The sequence below is a fragment of the Ascaphus truei genome, chromosome 1, assembly GCF_040206685.1.
Source record: "Ascaphus truei isolate aAscTru1 chromosome 1, aAscTru1.hap1, whole genome shotgun sequence".
Lineage (NCBI taxonomy): Eukaryota > Metazoa > Chordata > Amphibia > Anura > Ascaphidae > Ascaphus > Ascaphus truei.
This window is the reverse complement of record NC_134483.1, coordinates 389,061,384-389,081,389: the sequence shown is the minus strand read 5'-3', so window position 1 is coordinate 389,081,389 and position 20,006 is coordinate 389,061,384. Positions and strand designations below refer to the sequence as shown.

Below are 20,006 nucleotides of genomic sequence, written 5' to 3'. Positions count from 1 at the left end.
ATGAAGGTGGTGCTGTGATCTATATAGATTTTATTTTTTTTGCATTTTTAAATACGTGGAAATGTTTTCAGGCTTATTCGGCACATTTTAGACAAAAATCTACATTATTATAAACAGACTGCTAAGACTACACCTTACACCAGATCCCTGGACAGCATTATTAAACAGACCTATTCCAGGAATATCCCAATTCCAAGCTAAACTCATCACACATTTATTTTCGGCCTCAAGATGTAGACTAGCCTGCCAACTGGAAACATTCGACCCCAGAACACCACTCAATATTAAATAAAATGTTGGAAATTATGCAAATAGAAAAAATGACAGCATTTTTATGTGAAACAATATATACATTTAGTGCAACTTGGGAACCATGGGGTAACCCCGGGCTGCGCAAACTTTATCGTGTACGCCCCCCTACCTTCTCTCCCCCCCTGCTCGTGCACCCCCGCCCGCCTTACCTTGTGACTGGTGTTTCTGACATCCCGTCATGTGATGCCGCGTTGCCATGGCGACGCGTCGCCAGAAGCCGCTGGACACGAGGTAAGTAACATACAGAGGCCTCGCGCGCACTCACCCAGCATTTAACTGAAATGCTTTGGGAAGAGCGCGGGGACTCTGTAAGCGCCGCGCCCCCCAGTTTGCACACCCCTGGGGTAACCTATACCCACAAGCGATAGATGTTATGACAATGTGACAATGTATATGCAAGAATTTGTAACTGCGACAAACTACTATGTACTAAATAAGATGAATGTAACGGTTCTCCGAATCCTTGTCAAACTTTCCCCAACACCCCTGTTTTCCTTTCTGTACCCCCTCTTCTGAAAGTTTTGTAATCAATTAAAAATAATTGGGGGGGGGGAGATCTTGCGCCTTGGCTGTTTGTGGCCGATCAATCATTTATAGGAAAATGTGCAAATCAATTTCAGTGTTAGGTAACGGTGACTCCAGTTTGTGCTGCTTTAGTAGATTTTTGTGGTGTGTTATTCTCTAAATACATTTCCGACAAATCAATTAGACTACCTATTCCATAAACTATGGTAGCAACATTTTCCTTTAATAACTGTTTTTAATAAAAAGTTAGTCTATATAAAATTTGAAGCTATAGAGTATAGATAGTGTGAAATGGTGCTCAAAATCACATGTGAACCATGTACAAAAACTTCTGTAATATGTTCATATAAATCTTGGGTGCTGTAATGATTGTCCACAATGAAATCAGTCCATGCATAGAGGTAGTAAAGAGGAGTAAGTGCCTAGTGGTGTCCGTCAGGTGTCCACAATATATGGCACACGATTATATCCTCTACACAATATACAATATACAATATACTTAATGCTAGTAGAGCAGGGTCATTTAACTCAGGACTAAAGCCCATTACCTGTTAACCTCCCTCTTAGGGCAGTCCATTGTGTAGAGAATCCAGGAGATGATTTATTGTGCAGCTCAAATGGATAATAGACAGAAAATGCACCTACGCGTTTCGTGCGCAAGCACTTTATCACACCTTGATAAAGTGCTTACGTACGACACGCGTAGGTGTGTTTTCTATCTGTTATCCATTTGAGATGCACAATAAATCATCTTTATTTGGAGTTGCCCTGGATGACCCTTATTTTTTCTCTGGTTACTCTGGCTGTGCTCCGGTTCTATACACCATCTCCTATATAAAATTAGAAGCTATATACTGTCGTAATCGCAACAAAAAATACCATTTAAAAAATGGTAATTAAGTAACGTTTGCTGCGTTCAGTTAGAACTACAAATTTAAAATTACATTTTGGGTTATAGTATGTGTGGGGCCTCTGAGAGGTCGGGCGGTCCTTGGAAGGTCCGGGGCCAAGGGCTACAATCCAGTTAGCCCATGCCTTAAAATGGCCCTGTAGAGATCACTCTTCACGTCCAGCAATATCATCAGATCACACTATAAAGGAACTGAGTCATACGCATCTTAAGAAATGTCATATTTTGGAACATTTTTTTATTCGTTTGTCATTGTATTGTCAAATGTGAACTCCCATTCGCCGTGGTATATTCTGAGTCTGCCACCATTTAATTGGTAACAGATGTTTGGCTCCCATGTCTTTTCTACTTAACCTGTTCAGTGCCAGAGAGGGTAATCTGTTCAACGTGAATATGTCTGCAATGAATTGTGTTGCAGGGCCCTTCAGCAGCTCTTATTTGATTCTGGATGGGTATTTGTCATTTTATGTCTAAAAGCTTGGCAATTATCCCTCACAGCTGGGGGTAGAACGACAGAACAATTTTACAGCATTTTTCTAAAACAGTTAACTACTATGCCAGAGGAAGAGTGGATAGTGAACCAAGAAAATTGTTCAAATCCACATTCCCAAGAGACTCCATTTTTCCTAGTAGAATTTTTCTGCATTTTTTTCTTTAAATAAATACAGTAGTACTTAAAGAAGTGGTTTTCCAAAGCTTTTATGTTCCTTAAGTTGGAATATGTTCCCATCGCAAGCTTAATCTCTATTTTAAAACTGTGCTTGATGTTCTTCACTTCTGCTTATTCAGGGGCAGTTCTGCTAAACACCAAAAGTAAAATGAATGTTGCAGGAGATTATCAAGATAAGCGGAGACTAAATCTGAGCTGGGTGGTTAGGAAGACTTATAGAAGGTGCAGCTGTGTGGTAACAGTACTAAAGTGGCACTTACAAAGTACACCTACCATTTAACATTGCATCATTTAAGATGTGCTTAATACTGTATCTTTTCTCATTTACCTCTAAAACTCCAAATAGTGCAACCATACCTATTTCGTTATGTATTTTTTTTTATTTTTTATAACTTTGATTTTATTAGGTGATACAGTACATACATAGTAACACAATCCATTGGCTCTCGCATAAACACCAATTCCTTATTACAATCACTTTGAATCTAACAAACATGACAGACAGGACAAACAGGAGGACGTGTCTTCAAGGTATCAGGGTGAGGGGGAGGGAGGGGGGGGGAAGGGGATGTGGGTGGGGCGACCTCGTCGATGGATGGGGAGAAGCAGCTCTCTTTTCCCGCCTTCCTGGCGGCCTTTTAGTTTCTGGCGAATTGTGAATCCTTGTCTCAACCACTAGGGGTGCCCCCAAATCTCTGAGCTCCCGCGTGCCTCTCGTTCCTACTGTCGCTATGTGGTCGTGGATCCATTTGGTTACCGGAGAACGCATTTCTAACTATCATTGCCAAAGTGTGGTAACGTCTACCCCCGGGATGTCTGTCTGGGCCAGCCAAGGCGACCAGACTTTTAGAAAATTTGAGCCGGAGTCGTTAACCAAACTTGTCAACTGTTCCATCCGGCAAACAAACCAAATTCTATTCCTGATTTTGGGTAAAATTGGTAAATCCGGTTGCTTCCACAATGCTGCGATCTCGCATCTGGTGGCGGTTGCAAAATGTGTTATCAATTTATGAGTTGCGTTCGATAGCCCCCGGATCCGCCTGCCCAGCAAGAACAGCAATGGGTCCAGGGGGATCTCCACACCTATCAACCTTTGCAACCACTCTCTAATTTCCGCCCAAATTGGAGCCACCTTCGTGCAAGACCACAGCATGTGGCGCAAGTCAGCTCTTTCCCCGCACTGCTTGGGACAGAGCGGTGAATAGCCTCTGACAAATTTAGACAATTTTGTTGGGGTATAGTACCAGCGCATCAGGACTTTGTATGCGTTCTCCTTTAACGTGGTACAGATAGAGCTTTTGGCTGCTGCCTGCAGGATCCTGTCCCAGTCTTCATCTTCTAATGTGTCCCCTAAATCCGCTTCCCACTGTCTCATATAGCTAAGTCTGGGTTCGTCCTCTGTCTCGAGGCAGATCACTTCCCTGTACATTCTAGAGGTTAGTCCCCTCGTGTCCGTTCCTCTTGAACAAAGCTGCTCGAAATTTGTTCTGCAGGGCCGAATTGGGGCTTTGTTATAAAATGCCCTGATCTGGAGGTATCTAAAGAATTCTGCGTTAGGCATATTTTTTTCCTCTTTGATATGGTCAAAGGTTTTGACATATTTTCTACCCTCCAGATCTTTTAGTCGAAAATACCCTGACTGAATCCACTTTGAGAAATGAGAACAATCCAGGCCTGGAGCAAAGTCGGGGTTACCCCAAATGGGTGTCATTAAGGAGTTTAGTGCTGTGAGAGAACATCTGAATTTGGTAGCCTCCCATATTTTCAAGGAGTTTGAAATGGCCTGCAGCGGTGTCCGAATTCTGGACCAGCTTTTTTTGGGTAACCAAATTAGATTCTGCATCTCTATGGGTGCGCAACATTCTTTTTCCAATGTCACCCATCTCCGAAGGTCCGGATCTGCCTTCCACTGTATAATTTGGCTCAATTGGGCTGCTTCGTAATAGGTGAACAAGCAAGGCACCTCTAACCCTCCTCTCGAGGTCGGCCTCCTCAAGATGTCTTTTTTTATCCTTGGGCCTTTTTTATTCCAGATAAACTTCGTTATCCTAGTCTGCAGCGAGAGGATATCATCTTTCAGCAGGGGGATCGGGAGGGCCTGGAAAAGGTATAACACCTTCGGAAGGAGATACATTTTCACACTGTGAATTCTTCCAATCCAAGAGATGCCATACTCCGCCCATCTCCTGAGATCCTCTCTCAGAGTCCTAAACAACCTGGGATAATTTGCCTTATATAATGCTTTGAAATCCTTTGTTATATACACCCATAGGCATTTAAAGTTAAAGTTTAGTCCAATTAGCTTTTCTACTGGTTTAGGTAAATTTATGTTGAGGGCCTCCGACTTGGCCTGGTTAATTTTAAACCCTGAAATTTGATTAAAACTCCCCAGGATTTCAAAAACATTGGGCAGGGAGGTAAGAGGGTTGGATAATGTCAGGATCACATCATCCGGATACAGCGCCACTTTGTGTGTCTGCTCTTTTAATGATATTCCCCATACATCCGGGCATATTCTCAAATGTGCCGCCAAGGGTTCAATACAAAGGGCGAACAGCAAGGGGGACAGCGGGCAACCTTGCCTCGTGCCACTGCGGATTTGAAATTGTTCAGATGGGAATTCCTGTTGCCGCACCCTCGCCGCTGGCCCCTCGTACAATGCCATAATGGCTCCCAAGAGACGTCCTTCAAAGCCAAATGCCTCCAGCGTCCCCCTCCAATAGGGCCAATCGATCCTATCAAAGGCTTTTTCCGCATCCAGACTTAGTACCATTGACGGAATATTTTGTTTTTGAGCCAAATCAATCAGATCGATTATTCGTCTGGTATTGTCTGCTGCTTGCCTTCCTCCAATGAACCCTACCTGATCTGGATGAATTAACCTGGGGAGGACGTTACCCACTCTGTTAGCTATAAGCTTGGAGAAAATTTTTATGTCGGTATTGATTAAAGAGATGGGCCGGTAGCTCTTAAAGTCTGCCGGGTCCTTTCCAGGTTTATGGATCAGGGAGATAGACGCCTGAAGCATCTGTGCTGGGAACGAGGCCCCTAGCAAGCCCAAATTAAAAAGTTTTAACATATGCGGGGCTAGTATTTTCAGATATTTTTTGTAATATAGGTTGGAGAAGCCATCTGGTCCGGGCGCCTTGGCTGGCTTAAGGGACTTTGCAACTTCCGTTAACTCTTCTAAAGAGAAGTCTTTCTGTAAAGCCTCTCCTTCCGCCCTGCTCAATGTCGGCAATTTCGCCCCTTTTAAGAATTCCCGCAGATTGTCCCCCATTTTTTGATTGTGTATGACCTTACCTCCATCGTAAAGCGCCTCATAGTAGGATTTAAATTCCTCTACAATACGCTTAGGATTCGAGGTAAGCTCCCCCCCTCACTGCATGCGAATAGATTGAATATGGTAATTTGGTACTTTGTTTCTAAGTTTATTAGCTAGGAGGGTGTCCGGCTTGTTCGCCTTCTCGAAAAACCTGCGTTTAGTCCAGCTCAGCTCCTTTTCAGCCTGGGAGGCTAATCGTATGTTTAACTGATGTTTGATATCTGATATTTCTTTCATGGTAGAGTCCTGTTTGAGGGTTTTATGGATTGCTGTGAGGGATGCCAATTTCTCCTGCAGCTCCTTAGTCTGGCGCTCTTGCTCTCTTTTGCGTCTAGCAGCTAGACTCATCAGAGATCCCCTGAGGGAAGCCTTATGGGCCTCCCACAATGTGGTGTGTGATGACACACTACCCTCGTTCTCTGTAAAATACTCCTTGATCTTCTCTCCTACCTCCCTCTCAATGGTCGGGATTTTTAATAACAGCTCATTTAGTCTCCAGCTTGCTCCCGGCATGTCTAGTAAATTTAGCATGCACCGCAGCTCTATTGGTGCGTGGTCTGACCACGAAATATCATGTATCCCCGTGTGGGAGACCACTGGGACCAGTATATTGGATACAAGGGAGTAATCTATCTGACTATAGCGGTTATGGGGGTGGTAGAAAAAAGTTAAGTCTTTAACCTTTTGGTGTTGCTCTCTCCATATATCCACTAGCTGGCAGTCTCGTAGTCCTTGGGTAATGTTTAGTATGTCCTGTCTGAGGGGGAGGTTAGATGCTGTACACCGGTCCAAGTTTGGGTTTAACGTCCTGTTTAGGTCCCCTGCTACAATCATGTTTCCCTTTGCTTCCTTATGTAACTTCCAGAAATAAAGGGAAAAAAACTCTGAAGCCAACTCACATGGTGCGTATATTGACGCCAACGTGAGAGGCTGACCCTGTATGGACCCTACAAGGATAAGGAATCTTCCCTCATTATCTGTCAGCTTCTTATCTACCTGAAACACTATTCTGTTATATATTGCTATGGCTACCCCTCTCTTCTTTTCTTTCGCTGATGCCAAGTATACTGTTTTAAAGTCCTTATCTAAAAACTTTGGGAAACTGACAGTGGAGAAGTGGGTCTCTTGGAGAAAAATAATATCTACCTTATGACGTTTGTAATCTTTAAGGGCCAACTTACGTTTAGCTGGGCTATTGAAGCCTTTGATATTGTGTGATATGCACCTGATCTCTCTATTCATCTTGCTTTATTCGTGCCCTATCTCTACCGGTGTGTTCCACGGCTGCTCTGCCCTTCTCAGGTGGTGTTTTGTTCCCGACTCCAACTTCTCCATCTTCACCGTCGCCTTCCTCGCTCTCCCGGGGAGTGGGGGGGGGGGGGGGGTGGGGGGGTGTGATGGGGTGTGACACAAGGGGAAAGACCAAAAGGGAAAACAAAGGGGAAAACGAAACATGAATACATATACATGAATAACAATAATAACTTGTCGTCGGCTCCAGGGCCTCCCCGTCCTGTAGCCAAGTAAAGCACCTTTGGGGTGCCGACTCTCGTGGTACCCTGCCCACGACCCTCGCTTATCCCCCAAAGGACTTTATCGGGGTCCAGGGGTTCCCTCCACCCAGGGCCCCGACGGAGACCCATGCCAACTCCGGGGTATGTGTCTCCTCCTCTACCCGTTTCCGCGCTCTATCTGCACCCTTATAACTTTTTAAGCTAAACTTTATTCGCCCCAACTTGCCTGTACTAACTTTCGAGAAACTTGCTGCCTCTTGCCCCCTGTTACCAACTTAAAGCCTACCCTCCGAGCTTCATCTGTTTTTTTAATGTGTTGCCTCCATGCCTGGCTTCCTTCAACTCCCCTTCTCACTCCTCGTGCCTCTCAGGTCCTTCTTGACCGAAAGACAGTCCTACCCCCCCTCCTAGGCTCTCTTCCCCTCTAATAAAGCAGCAGCTTGCTGTGCATACCTAGCTATAATCCTGTTCAAAATCCTTGTCGTCCTCCAGATAACCATACCTCTAATCTAGCTCCCCATTAGCCCAGGCCCTGCTCCTGCCATGCCTCCCCCTACATATCCCCATCCAAGCTCAGCACTATCTCCTTTCTGTCCCCTACCCCCTCTCATCCTCTCTAGCCTCCCTTCCTCCCCTTCTTCTTACCTCCAGCCGCATCGTCCCTTATCCCACCTCTTTCCGTTCTGTTTCTCCGTCCCGCCCTTTCCTCCTTCTTTTCCTCCCATCCTACCCTTCTGTCCCACTTTCTCCTCCACCTATCCTCTTATCTTCCCTTGGCCGCATATTTCTCTGTGTCCGGCAGATTTATTGCTGCCTGTAGGGGGCTTTCCGTTCTCCCACGTCGCTCTCTGATGTGTCCCTGCGTGCCGATGACTGAATCTGCCCCATCCAAGATGGCGTCCACCCGTTTGTCCGCCGGTTATGACGACTTCCGGTTTCCAGCGACCGCCATTTTGGATCTGCTTCTGCCGCCCGCTCTCCTCCCGCCTTTTCACCTCTTCCGGTTTCTGCGTCTCAGGCTGGTTCCAGTGGGGCGCCATCTCGTCCGCCATCTTCCCCCAGCATCCAAAACGAAGAACAAAGGTAAGTTTTACCCATTTTTTGCACAGGGACTGTCGCCGAACCCGTAGATCTGTTGGAATTCTCCGCGGCTCATCTGAGGGCTGCCCTTCCACTGTATCCCATTTACAGGGGCTTTGCAAGTTACATTTCTTCTCGCTCCGGCAAGTCCACAGATACAACAGGCAAGGCAACTTTTTAAAACTGAACAACTTTTAATAACTGTAAGCACCGCCAGTACGGCTATGTTAGTCTCTCACTTCTTGCCTCCTTTAGCTTTGGATGAGCCTGCACCTCTGCTCCATTCGGGCTCCAATGCCTCCTCCACCTCTGCCTCCCTTGCTGGGGCACCCTTCAGGCCCAATTTGTCCAGAAACGCCGGCCCCTCCGCTGGGTCTTTCATTGTGATGAGCCTCCCGTTCGTCGCCACCATCAGGCCAAACGGGAAGTTCCATCTGTATCTTACGTTCTGGTCTCGTATGACCTTTGTAACAGGCAGTAGGCTACGGCGCCTGATTAGCGTGACAGGGGACAGATCTTGGAAGATCAGCATTTTGCTGCCTTCGAACTCCACCGTTGGTAGGGCCCTTGTTTGGCGTAATACTGCCTCCCTGGTGGTATAGTAGTGCAGCCGGATGATAATGTCCCGGGGCTGCTCGGTTTGCATCGGCCGGGAGCGGTGGGCTCCATGGCAGCGGTCCATGGCCAGAGCTTCCTTATTACAGTCCGGGAGCAGGGACTCCAGCCAGCGCGCGACGAACTCTTTGCAGTCTCCCACCTCCTCAGAGACCCCCCTTATTCGGATGTTATTTCGCCGTTCGCGGTTCTCTGCATCCTCCTGGCGTTCTTTCAGCTCATCAATCTGCCGCTGTAAGTCTCCCGACCTCTTCTTCGTTTTCTTTACCTGCTTTATAGTTTGATCTACTTTGTTCTCCAGGTCGTCTGTTCTTGTCCCCAGCTTACTGACCTCCCTCTTAACTTCCTTTATCTCAGCCTGCAAGAGGGACTTCAAATCATTGTACAGTCTCTCAAAATCACATCTCCACACAGGCAATAGGGCTTGATTACTGACCCCCTCCTCTCCCTCTTGCTCGTGTCAGTGTCGGGGTTTGAAGCCGGCGCCATTTCCCCTGCCATGCCACCTGATCCTGCTCCGCCAAAGTAATGTCTGACATCCGCCAGTTTTTGTTCTGGCTTGCTGGTTTTTTCGGGGCAATCCCTGTACTGTAGGTTTATTTAGTGCTTTTTAGCTTTTTTAGTAATATTTCTTTATTTTCGGGGTGTTTTTTATACTCTTTACTGTGAGCGCGGCACGGAGCTAACTACTTAGACTTCCATACCCGTGGCCGTCGCGCATGCGCCTCTTCGTTATGTATTTTAATGTCTGTTTGAGTAAGTGTAGCCCTCCCTTTGGAGACGACAAGTTAGTATAAGACAGCAGTGGCCAAATCCCATCCTGAAGGGATACCAACAGGTCAGTTCTTCAGGATATGTGAAAAACTGACCTATTGGTAGCCCTATAGGACTGGAGTTGGCTACCCCTGGTATAAAGGGTTAACAGCCTTAATGGGTTACTTGGGTTAACCCGGTCAGGATTTAGAAGATGGCATAGTACTGAAAGAGCTCTGGCTCGTGTGCTGAATGCTCTCCTGGTGGCGAGAGACAGAGGTGACTATTCGATCTTAGTACTCTTTGACCTTTCTGCAGTATTTGATACCGTGGACCATGGTACCTTAATAGAGCACCTGAAGGATGTCTGTGGACGGGGTGGCCCAGTTCTCACCTGGTTCAGATCTTTTCTCATTGGCAGGTCACAGAGAGTATCTTCAGGAGTATACTCCTCTGCAATGGCGTAACAATGCTGTAAGGGACCCCCAGGCAAAGTCGCAGCATCATGACATCACATGTTGACACATTGTAATGACAACGATAAAGGAGTCCTTCTCTGTTACAGAGGCCCCACTCTCCCCCAGCAATCAGTTTCATGGTTGTGGGGAAGAGCTGGGGGCCTCTGTCCCCGCTTGGGGGGAGGGGTTATTAAGTCTTGCGGGAGGGTTCGGACTCCCTTCAGGCCCCCCATAGCAGGGGCCGCCGGGACATGCCGGACATTTTGGGTGGTACTTACGCCACTCCTCCTCTGCACCAATGCCCTTGTTATGTGGCGTGCCACAGGGTTCTATCCTATAGCCCAGGCCTGCACAACATACGGCCCGCGGGCCGCATGCAGCCCGCCTGGCCTCTCTGTGCGACCCGCGATGACTCCGGCCGGGCGCCAGTAAATTAATTAAATAATTTTTTTTTTAAAGTTTTAAAAAATGGCAGCGATTCATCCCCCCCCCCCTCCCCGCCCTCGGGTTTTGCGTTGCGCGGGGGCAGCAGCAGCATGAGGAGGATGCGATTTTTTTTTTCAATAGCAGGATGCCGGGGAGGTCAGAGCATGCCGGGGGCGGGGCTTAGTACCGGGGAGGAGAGGATGTGCTGATCTACGGGCTGTTGGGGGGTAGGTGTGAAAAAACGGGCTGGTGGGGGGTGGGTGTGAAAAAACGGGCTGGTGCAGAGGTGGGGGGGTAGGCTGCTGACATGTGAGGGGGGGTGCTGACATGTGAGGGGGGTTGGGCTGCTGACATGTGAGGGGGGGTGGGCTGCTGACATGTGAGGGGGGGTGGGCTGCTGACATGTGAGGGGGGGTAGGCTGCTGACATGTGAGGGGAGGGTGGGCTGCTGACTTGTGAGGGGGGGTGGGTTGCTGACTTGTGAGGGGGGGTGGGCTGCTGACTTGTGAGGGGGTGGGCTGCTGACTTGTGAGGGGGTGGGCTGCTGACATGTGAGGGGGGGTGGGCTGCTGACATTGAGGGGGGTGGGCTGCTGACATGTGAGGGGGGGTGGGCTGCTGGCATGTGAGGGGGGATGGGCTGCTGACATGTGAGGGGAGGTGAGCTGCTGACATGTGAGGGGGGGTGGGCTGCTGGCATGTGAGGGGGGGTGGGCTGCTGGCATGAGAGGGGGGGGTGGGCTGCTGGCATGTGAGGGGGGCTGCTGACAGGTGAAGTGCAGGGGGGGGAGTGATGTGAGGTGCAGGGGGGGGGTGATGTGAGTTGCAGGGGGAGGGTATGATGATGTGTTGCAGGGGGGGAGAGAGTGTTATATTGAGGGGAGGGGGAAAGAGTGTCATATTGAGAGGAGGGGGAGAGAGTGTCATATTGAGGGGAGGGGGAGAGTGTGTCATATTGAGGGGAGGGGGAGAGTGTGTCATATTGAGGGGAGGGGGAGAGTGTGTCATATTGAGGGGAGGGGGAGAGTGTGTCATATTGAGGGGAGGGGGAGAGTGTGTCATAATGAGGGGAGGGGGAGAGTGTGTCATAATGAGGGGAGGGGGAGAGTGTCATATTGAGGGGAGGGGGAGAGTGTCATATTGAGGGGAGGGGGAGAGTGTCATATTGAGGGGAGGGAGAGAGTGTCATATTGAGGGGAGGGAGAGAGAGAGAGTGTCATATTGAGGGGAGAGAGAGAGTGTCATATTGAGGGGAGGGGGAGAGTGTCATATTGAGGGGAGCGGGAGAGTGTCATATTGAGGGGAGGGGGAGAGAGTCATATTGAGAGGAGGGGGAGAGGGTGTGATTTAGAGGAGGGGGAGAGAGTGTCATATTGAGGGGAGGGAGAGTGTCATATTGAGGGGAGGGGGAGAGAGTGTCATATTGATGGAGGGAGAGAGAGTGTCATATTGAGGGGAGGGGGAGAGTGTGTCATATTGAAGGGAGGGGGAGAGTGTGTCATATTGAGGGGAGGGGGAGAGTGTCATATTGAGAGGAGGGGGAGAGGGTGTGATTTAGGGGAGGGGGAGAGAGTGTTATATTGAGGGAAGAGAGACAAGGGGGGGATGCTGACTTGTGGGGGGGGGGTGCTGACATGGGATGCTGACTTGTGAGGGGGGCTGCTGACATGGAATGGGCTGGGGGGATGTGGAGGGGGTATTGTGTGTTTGATGTGGAGGGGGGTATTGTGTGGGTGTGGGTGAGGGGGAGAGATGGGGATATGAGAGATAGATGGGGAGTATCGTAAAGGTTGATAGTGAGGGGTTCTGGGGGAGATATGAGGATGATGATGATGATGAGAGGTGCTGGAGGAGAGATGATGATGATGATGATTTAACCCGTGCGGCCCAAATTTTTTTTCCTTGGAGCAGTTCGGCCCTTCTCACTTTACAAGTTGGGCAGGCCTGCTATAGCCATGTGTACATAGTGTCCATGCTGCCACTAAGTAAAATAATCAGAGGGCATGGCCAAGATTATCACTGCTATGCAGATGACACTACTTGTCCTTTGCACCAGGTACTAAGGTCTAGGGATTGGTACAACTGTAAAAATTCCGCATATCATTTTGACAAAATCCGTCCCGCACACCAAATTTTGAACGTGGAATGTTAATAATAATTACAAATTCAGATGGATTAATTAAAACCAACCGCAAACCGGTTCTTAAACACAATGAGAGTGGGGGAGAGAGGGATTTCTGATTTTTTTTTTTTAACAGTCGACAGTTGTATTTACATATCCAGCAAACGTCCCTCCAAATAAATTAGGGAGACATGCCTGCGCTGAAGAAGGAGCACACCTGAGGTACCTGTCTGGAATATATGCTAATGGTTATGCAAGTATATTTAAATGAGCCCCCCCCCCCCCCCCACACGTTCTGAAACGATTTTCCGCACTGGCTGCCTGTAAAATGGCGGATGTATTTAAAGATTGACTTGTTAACATTCGAAGCACTACATGACCAGGGTACCAGCTATCTGAAAGAGCTTCTACTGTAGTTCACTATACTCTCATTCAGGGCCTCTGGCCAGGCCCAACTGCTTTGCCCAGCTGCCGGTCCTCTTGTTGCCGCCAGGACATGGCTCTCCCCAGCTGTGGGCCTCCCTCACTGACAATGTCCCATGCCGAGTCTATGATGCTGGCGTGTCGGGCCTCTCTGACATCGGTGCGCTGGAAGCAAACTGGGCTCAGCTTCCAGCGCACACCGGCATGAGAGAGGCCCGGCACGCACTGACGTCAGAGACTCGGGATGGGACATTGTCAGTGAGGGAGGCCCGCAGTCGGGGACAGACGAGGCTCAGCGACAACTAGAGGACAAGCAGCCAGGCAAAGAAGTTGGGTCCGGCCAGAGGTCAGCGACCATCCCCAAGGTAGGTAAGTTTGTATTTATTTGGGGGGGTTAAATGTATTTGGGGGTGTTTGGTATGTATTTGGGGGATGAGGGAGTTGTATGTATTTGGGGGCTGGGGGGTTGTATCTGTTTGGGTGATAGGGTGGTTGTATGTGTTTGGTAGACTGGTGGGTTGTATCTTTTTGGGGGATGGGGGGTTGTATGTGTTTGGGGATGGGGATGGCTGTGTTTGGTTGTTGGGGGTCTGTATGTGTTTGGGAGATGGGGGTTGTATGTGTTTGGGGGATGGGGGGGTTGTATGTATTTGGGTGTGGGAGGTTTGAGTATGTATTTTGTGGGGGTATTGTGTGTGTGGGGCCAGGGGCTGGAGGAAGGAAATTAGTGTGAGAGGGGTGATTAAGTGAGAGTGGGGTAATTGATGGAGGGAGGAGAGTGAGAGGAGAGAGGGGGTGTAAGAGAGGGGGTAAGAGTGAGACAGAGGGGAGAGAAATACATGGAAAGAGGGGGAGAAATAGAGGGGTCTCACAAGGTATGAAATGGGGGGACTTGCAAGACCACTGACATTGGGATTGGGGGGGGGGGACTCCAGTGACAACTCTAGTCCTGGGCCCCGGGAAATATGTCTACGGCCCTGCTCTCATTTACTCACTTCGATCTGAAGATGAAGGAATCCTAACAGTTCCCAGAATCTCCTTCACTTCCTTTGGAAATCTGTCTCGTACAGTTTGAGAGGCCCCCTCTCTGGAAATCTATAAAAACAGGCTGAATTCATACCCAGGCATTTAATTAATGAACCACAACCTATGTGGCTGTAGCCAGATCCCCTCTGGCTACCCGGACCTTCGGTTCCCCCTCCCTTACCTCCGATAGAGTGAGGGCAGCTGCGGGGATGAGCGCATTGCCGGGGGCACCCGGTGCCATTGTGTGTAGGGCGCCACCATGTTTTCAGTGTTCGCACGTGCGCGGAGGCTTGCGCATGCGCAGAAGCGATGCGGCGGCCATGTTAGGGTTATTATTATTATTACAAGTTATTATTATTATATTTATTATTATTATGCAGCATGGTCACCCCTGACTACTAATCTGCCCTTCTCCTGGCAGCAAGTCCTGGTATAAGCAGGCCTTGCCAGTAGTTATCATGGGGTTTTCCCCTTCACCTTTGGTGATGCACTTGAGTGACAGCAGGGGGTGGTACATCCTATTGCATAGGGAGTATCTTAGGAGAGGTGCCTGACGTACAAAGTGCCTGAACCTGTGCTAGAAGAAGCTCAGAGTACCACTAGCCAGATTATGGGACCACAGAGTGCTTACAATGGACTGTAATCGTGTGCAGCGTATCGAGAATTATCGGCCCTAAGTAAACTCCCGATCCGACAAGTATAAACTAAGAATGCCATGCACCAAAACAGGATAGTGATCCCAGAGAATAGTGTGTCCCCCAACAAAGGTCCCCCTGAGATACTAGCCAATACTAAGGAAAACAAGCATACTGTAAGTACCTCACCAGAGGAGGAGTGAGAGCAACCGGGGGAAGAGGCACAGAGTAACCATATTGTTTGACACTAGTTAATATCTGAAGTGGTCTGTCTGTTATATGGCGAGCATTATGAATGACTGTAAATAAAGCTCTTGTTTGTACTATAAAATTTCCTGGTGCCCATCATTATTCTATCTGCATATCCACGCCCAGCCTGCACTGACCCTAAAAAGGTACTGAGCACAGTCATGTATACAGTATATATCCAACTTGATGTAAACTTCCTTAGAGCCCAGCAAGAAGTGTTAGATATATATGCGTGTGTCTCAATCCACTGTTATATTACACCTTACAGATAACACTCCTTAGTGAATACCATGTATGTACTGGGTAACCGAGGGGTTAACCACTCAGGCGCTCCAAGAGTCAATAAAGTAGCTGTGTCCTGCTCAGAAAATAAAGTCACGGCTAATCTCCAAAGTAAACCTGTGAGCAGAAAAGTCTCATCATGGAGCACATATAGCATTGAATGTGGAGACTCACGGTTACTGGAGCAGATGAAGCCGGACAGATTCATGAAAATAAGCCGCAAACAGTCAGCCTGCAACCACCAGGGAACTCCTCTGTGTCGGTGGTGGGTCTATGACCCCCAGTTGCTGAGCGGTCAGCTGACACCGCAACCCGGCGTGCTACCGATGACGTACTGGAACAGATGACACACCTCCCGCCGGAGGTAGGAACGATGCACCGCCGTAGGAAGAAATCGCTGAAACGGCTGATGTGGTGACTGAAAAAAGTTTATTGTACAATAGCATCATGGTAAAAATCTGGCGGATCCTCTGACGCGTTTCAGCAGCAGCGGGCCTTTGTCAGTCTGGTGCCCCATTCCCACGGTGCAGAGCTGCAGTGTTCTGATTTGACCCTATTAGTGGTCTAAATGTGTTTTTCTCATTATATTATACTATATTATCTCTTCCTCTTCTTTTCATGCTCAAGTTCATTTGAATCCATCTTCTTTGATATTATTCTTGGAAACGTCTTTGGAATAACCAGAGAGCCTGATTACATCTCTAGTGTGTGAGTGGGACTACACTATATCTTCCAATTTTTGTATTATATTTGTACATATGAGACTTTTTTTTAAAACTTTTTAAATATATCATGGGGGACTTGCGCTCAGGATTTTCCTATTTTCAGTACAACTATTGTCTGCGATCCTCACAAAACAGTCTTTTGCCTTACTGTCCATGTTGATTATTTTTCAGTGCCCATTCCTGCTGGCCCAATTCCTAGTCTTCTGGATGCTCCAGTCTCCTGGTAGAAGAGAAAATAATAGCAGTTTCAGACCATCTAAATTCGAATCTATTTGCTGGTTGAGAAGACTTCTGGCTCTTAAGAATATATATATATATATATATATATATATATATATATATACATGTAGAGGTATCAGTACCGTGTTAGCCGAGCTTCAATAATCAAAAAATAAATAGATGATACCGTTCTGTGGCTAACGGAATATATATATATATACACACACACACACACACACACACACACACATATATATACAGTGTTCGACAATCCTATACATTTACACGCCCGGGGCGGGTGGATTTAACCCCCAGGCGAGTAAATATTGGCCCAAGCAGCGCCACGTGCGTTTTTTTTAAATTTCCCCCTGCTCGCGCTGAAATTTCCCTGCTCGCGCTGGCTGAAAAAAAAAAAACTCCCTACCTGACAGCTAATTGGTGCGCGCTCCCAGGCTTTGTGGGCACGCGGCCAGGCTCTATATAAGCCAGCCCCCAACGAGCAGCCATTCTTTCTGGCCGGAGATCTGTTGGAGAGTAAGTAAGTACTCTCCAATCCTCCGTCTTGCGGCCCCTCTGCTCCTTCCCTGCAAGCCCCCTTACGCCTTCCCTGCAAGCCCCCTTACTCCCCGCGCGAGGCAGGTGTTCCCCCTTCTCGTCCTGTCCCCGCGTCCCGCTGATTTCAGTGGGGGTGTTCCCCTTCTCGCCCTGTCCCCGCGGGACGTCCCCGCGTCCCGCTGATTGCAGTGGGGGTTCCTTCTCGCCCTGTCCCCGCGGGACGTCCCCGCGTCCCGCTGATGGCAGTGGGGGGGTTCCCCCTTCTCGCCCTGTCCCCGCGGGACGTCCCCGCGTCCTGCTGATTGCAGTGGGGGTTCCCCCTTCTTGCCCTGTCCCCGCGTCCCGCTGATTGCAGTGGGGGGGTTCCCCCTTCTCGCCCTGTCCCCGCGGGACGTCCCCGCGTGCCGCTGATTGCAGTGGGGGGGTTCCCCCTTCTCGCCCTGTCCCCACGGGACGTCCCCGCGTCCCGCTGATTGCAGTGGGGGTTCCCCCTTCTCGCCCTGTCCCCGCGTGCTGCTGATTGCAGTGGGGGTTCCCCCTTCTCGCCCTGTCCCCGCGTGCCGCTGATTGCAGTGGGGGTTCCCCCTTCTCGCCCTGTCCCCGCGTGCCGCTGATTGCAGTGGGGGATCCCCCTTCTCGCCCTGTCCCCGCGGGACGTCCCCACGTCCCGCTGATTGCAGTGGGGGTGTTCCCCCTTCTCGCCCTGTCCCGGCATCTCCGGGCTGGAGATGGTCATGGGGGGGGGGGGATTGGTTGAGTGGCGAGCGGGGCAGTGGTGGTGCTCGGTCCCGCTGCCTTTCCTCTGTGTGTGTATTCGTGTGTGTGTGTGTATTCGTGTGTGTGTGTGTGTGTGTGTGTGTGTGTGTGTGTGTGTGTGTGTGTGTGTGTGTGTGTGTGTGTGTGTGTGTGTGTGTGTGTGTATATATGTGGGACTGTGTGTATATATGTGGGACTGTGTGTATATATGTGGGAGTGTGTGTATATATGTGGGAGTGTGTGTATATATGTGGGAGTGTGTGTATATATGTGGGAGTGTGTGTATATATGTGGGAGTGTGTGTATATATGTGGGAGTGTGTGTATATATGTGGGAGTGTGTGTATATATGGGGGAGTGTGTGTATATATGGGGGAGTGTGTGTATATATGGGGGAGTGTGTGTATATATGGGGGAGTGTGTGTATATATGGGGGAGTGTGTGTATATATGGGGGAGTGTGTGTATATATATGGGAGTGTGTGTATATATGGGAGTGTGTGTATATATGGGAGTGTGTGTATATATGGGAGTGTGTGTATATATGGGAGTGTGTGTATATATGGGAGTGTGTGTATATATATGGAGTGTGTGTATATATATGGGAGTGTGTGTGTATATGGGAGTGTGTGTATATATGGGAGTGTGTGTATATATGGGAGTGTGTGTATATATGGGAGTGTGTGTATATATGGGAGTGTGTGTATATATGGGAGTGTGTGTATATATGGGAGTGTGTGTATATATGGGAGTGTGTGTATAGATGGGAGTGTGTGTATAGATGGGAGTGTGTGTGAGTGTATATATGGGCGTGTGTATATATATATATGGGAGAATGTGTATGTGTGTATATATGTGTGTGTGTATGTATTGTATTGTATTGCATGTCTTTATTTATGTATGTATATATTTATATATATATGGGAGAATGTGTATGTGTGTATGGGAGTATGTGTGTGACATCAGAGGTACCCCCCCCCCCCCCCATCAGTCACCTGCCCCGGTCAGTCAGTCACCCCTGCCCCGGTCAGTCAGTCACCCCTGCCCCGGTCAGTCAGTCACCCCTGCCCCCCTCTCTCTGGTCTCTCCCCTCTCTCTGGTCTCTCCCCGTCTCCCCTCTCTGTGGTCTCCCCCCATCTCCCCTCTCTCTGGTCTCCCCCCGTCTCCCCTCTCTCTGGTCTCTCCCCGTCTCCCCTCTCTCTGGTCTCTCCCCGTCTCCCCTCTCTCTGGTCTCCCCCGTCTCCCTCTCTCTGGTCTCCCCCCGTCTCCCCTCTCTCTGGTCTCCCCCCGTCTCCCCTCTCTCTGGTCTCCCCCGTCTCCCCTCTCTCTGGTCTCCCCCCTCTCTGGTCTCCCCTCTCTCTGGTCTCCCCTCTCTCTGGTCTCCCCTCTCTCTGGTCTCTCTCTCTTCTCTCTCCCCCTCTCTCTTTCTCTCCCCCCTCTGTCTCCTTCTCTCTCCTGTCTCTTTTTCTCTCTCCCTCCTCTGTCTCTTTTTCTCTCTCCCTCCTCTGTCTCTTTTTCTCTCTCCCTCCTCTGTCTCTTTTTCTCTCTCCCTCCTCTGTCTCTTTTTCTCTCTCCCTCCTCTGTCTCTTTTTCTCTCTCCCTCCTCTGTCTCTTTTTCTCTCTCCCTCCTCTGTCTCTTTTTCTCTCTCCCTCTCTGTCTCTTTTTCTCTCTCCTCTCTGTCTCTTTTTTCTCTCTCTCTCCTCTCTCTTTCCTCTCTTTCTTCTCTCTATCTCCTTCTTTCTCTCTCTCTCTCTCTCTCTCTCTCTCTCTCTCCCTCTCTTCCTCTCTCTCCCCTCTCTTCTCCCTCTATTCCTCTATCTCCCTCTATTCCTCTCTCTCCCTCTCTTCCTCTCTCTCCCTCTCTCTCCCTTTCTCTCTCTCTCCTCTCTCTCCCTCTCTTCCTCTCTCTCCCTCTCTTCCTCTCTCTCCCTCTCTTCCTCTCTTCTCCCTCTCTTCCTCCTCTCTCCCTCTCTTCCTCTCTCTCTCCCTCTCTTCCTCTCTCTCTCCCTCTCTTCCTCTCTCTCTCCCTCTCTTCCTCTCTCTCCCTCTCTTCCTCTCTCTCCCTCTCTTCCTCTCTCTCCCTCTCTTCCTCTCTCTCTCCTCTCTTCCTCTCTCTTCCTCCCTTCCTCTCTCTTCCTCCCTTCCTCTCTCTCCCTCTCTTCCTCTCTCTCCTCTCTTCCTCCCTCTCTTCCTCTCCCTCCCTCTCTTCCTGTCCCTCTCTTCCTCTCTCTCCCCCTCTCTGTATCTGAATATCTGATTTACCCTATATATCTTAACTGTCCTATACCTACACCCAAAATAACTTATACTGCTTTCTTCCAGATCTGACTCAAGCTTCACACAGAAGACATCGGAACCCCCCCTAACACAGAAGACAGGTAGGGAACACCTCCCCTCCAACATATAACATTGCGGGAATGAGGTACCT

At 49.0% G+C, this 20,006-nt stretch overlaps 1 protein-coding gene across 1 annotated transcript in view; it reads right to left on the bottom strand.

Annotated features, from left to right (window-relative positions):
• Positions 1 to 15,750, bottom strand: part of CBR4 (carbonyl reductase 4) — a 111,680-nt gene extending 95,930 nt beyond the window's left edge. Inside the window, exon 1 of the mRNA XM_075611739.1 lies at positions 15,499 to 15,750. The gene's annotated coding sequence lies outside the window, so the exon portion shown is untranslated. The remainder of the gene's footprint in view (positions 1 to 15,498) is intronic.
• Between the last annotated feature and the right edge of the window lie 4,256 nt (positions 15,751 to 20,006).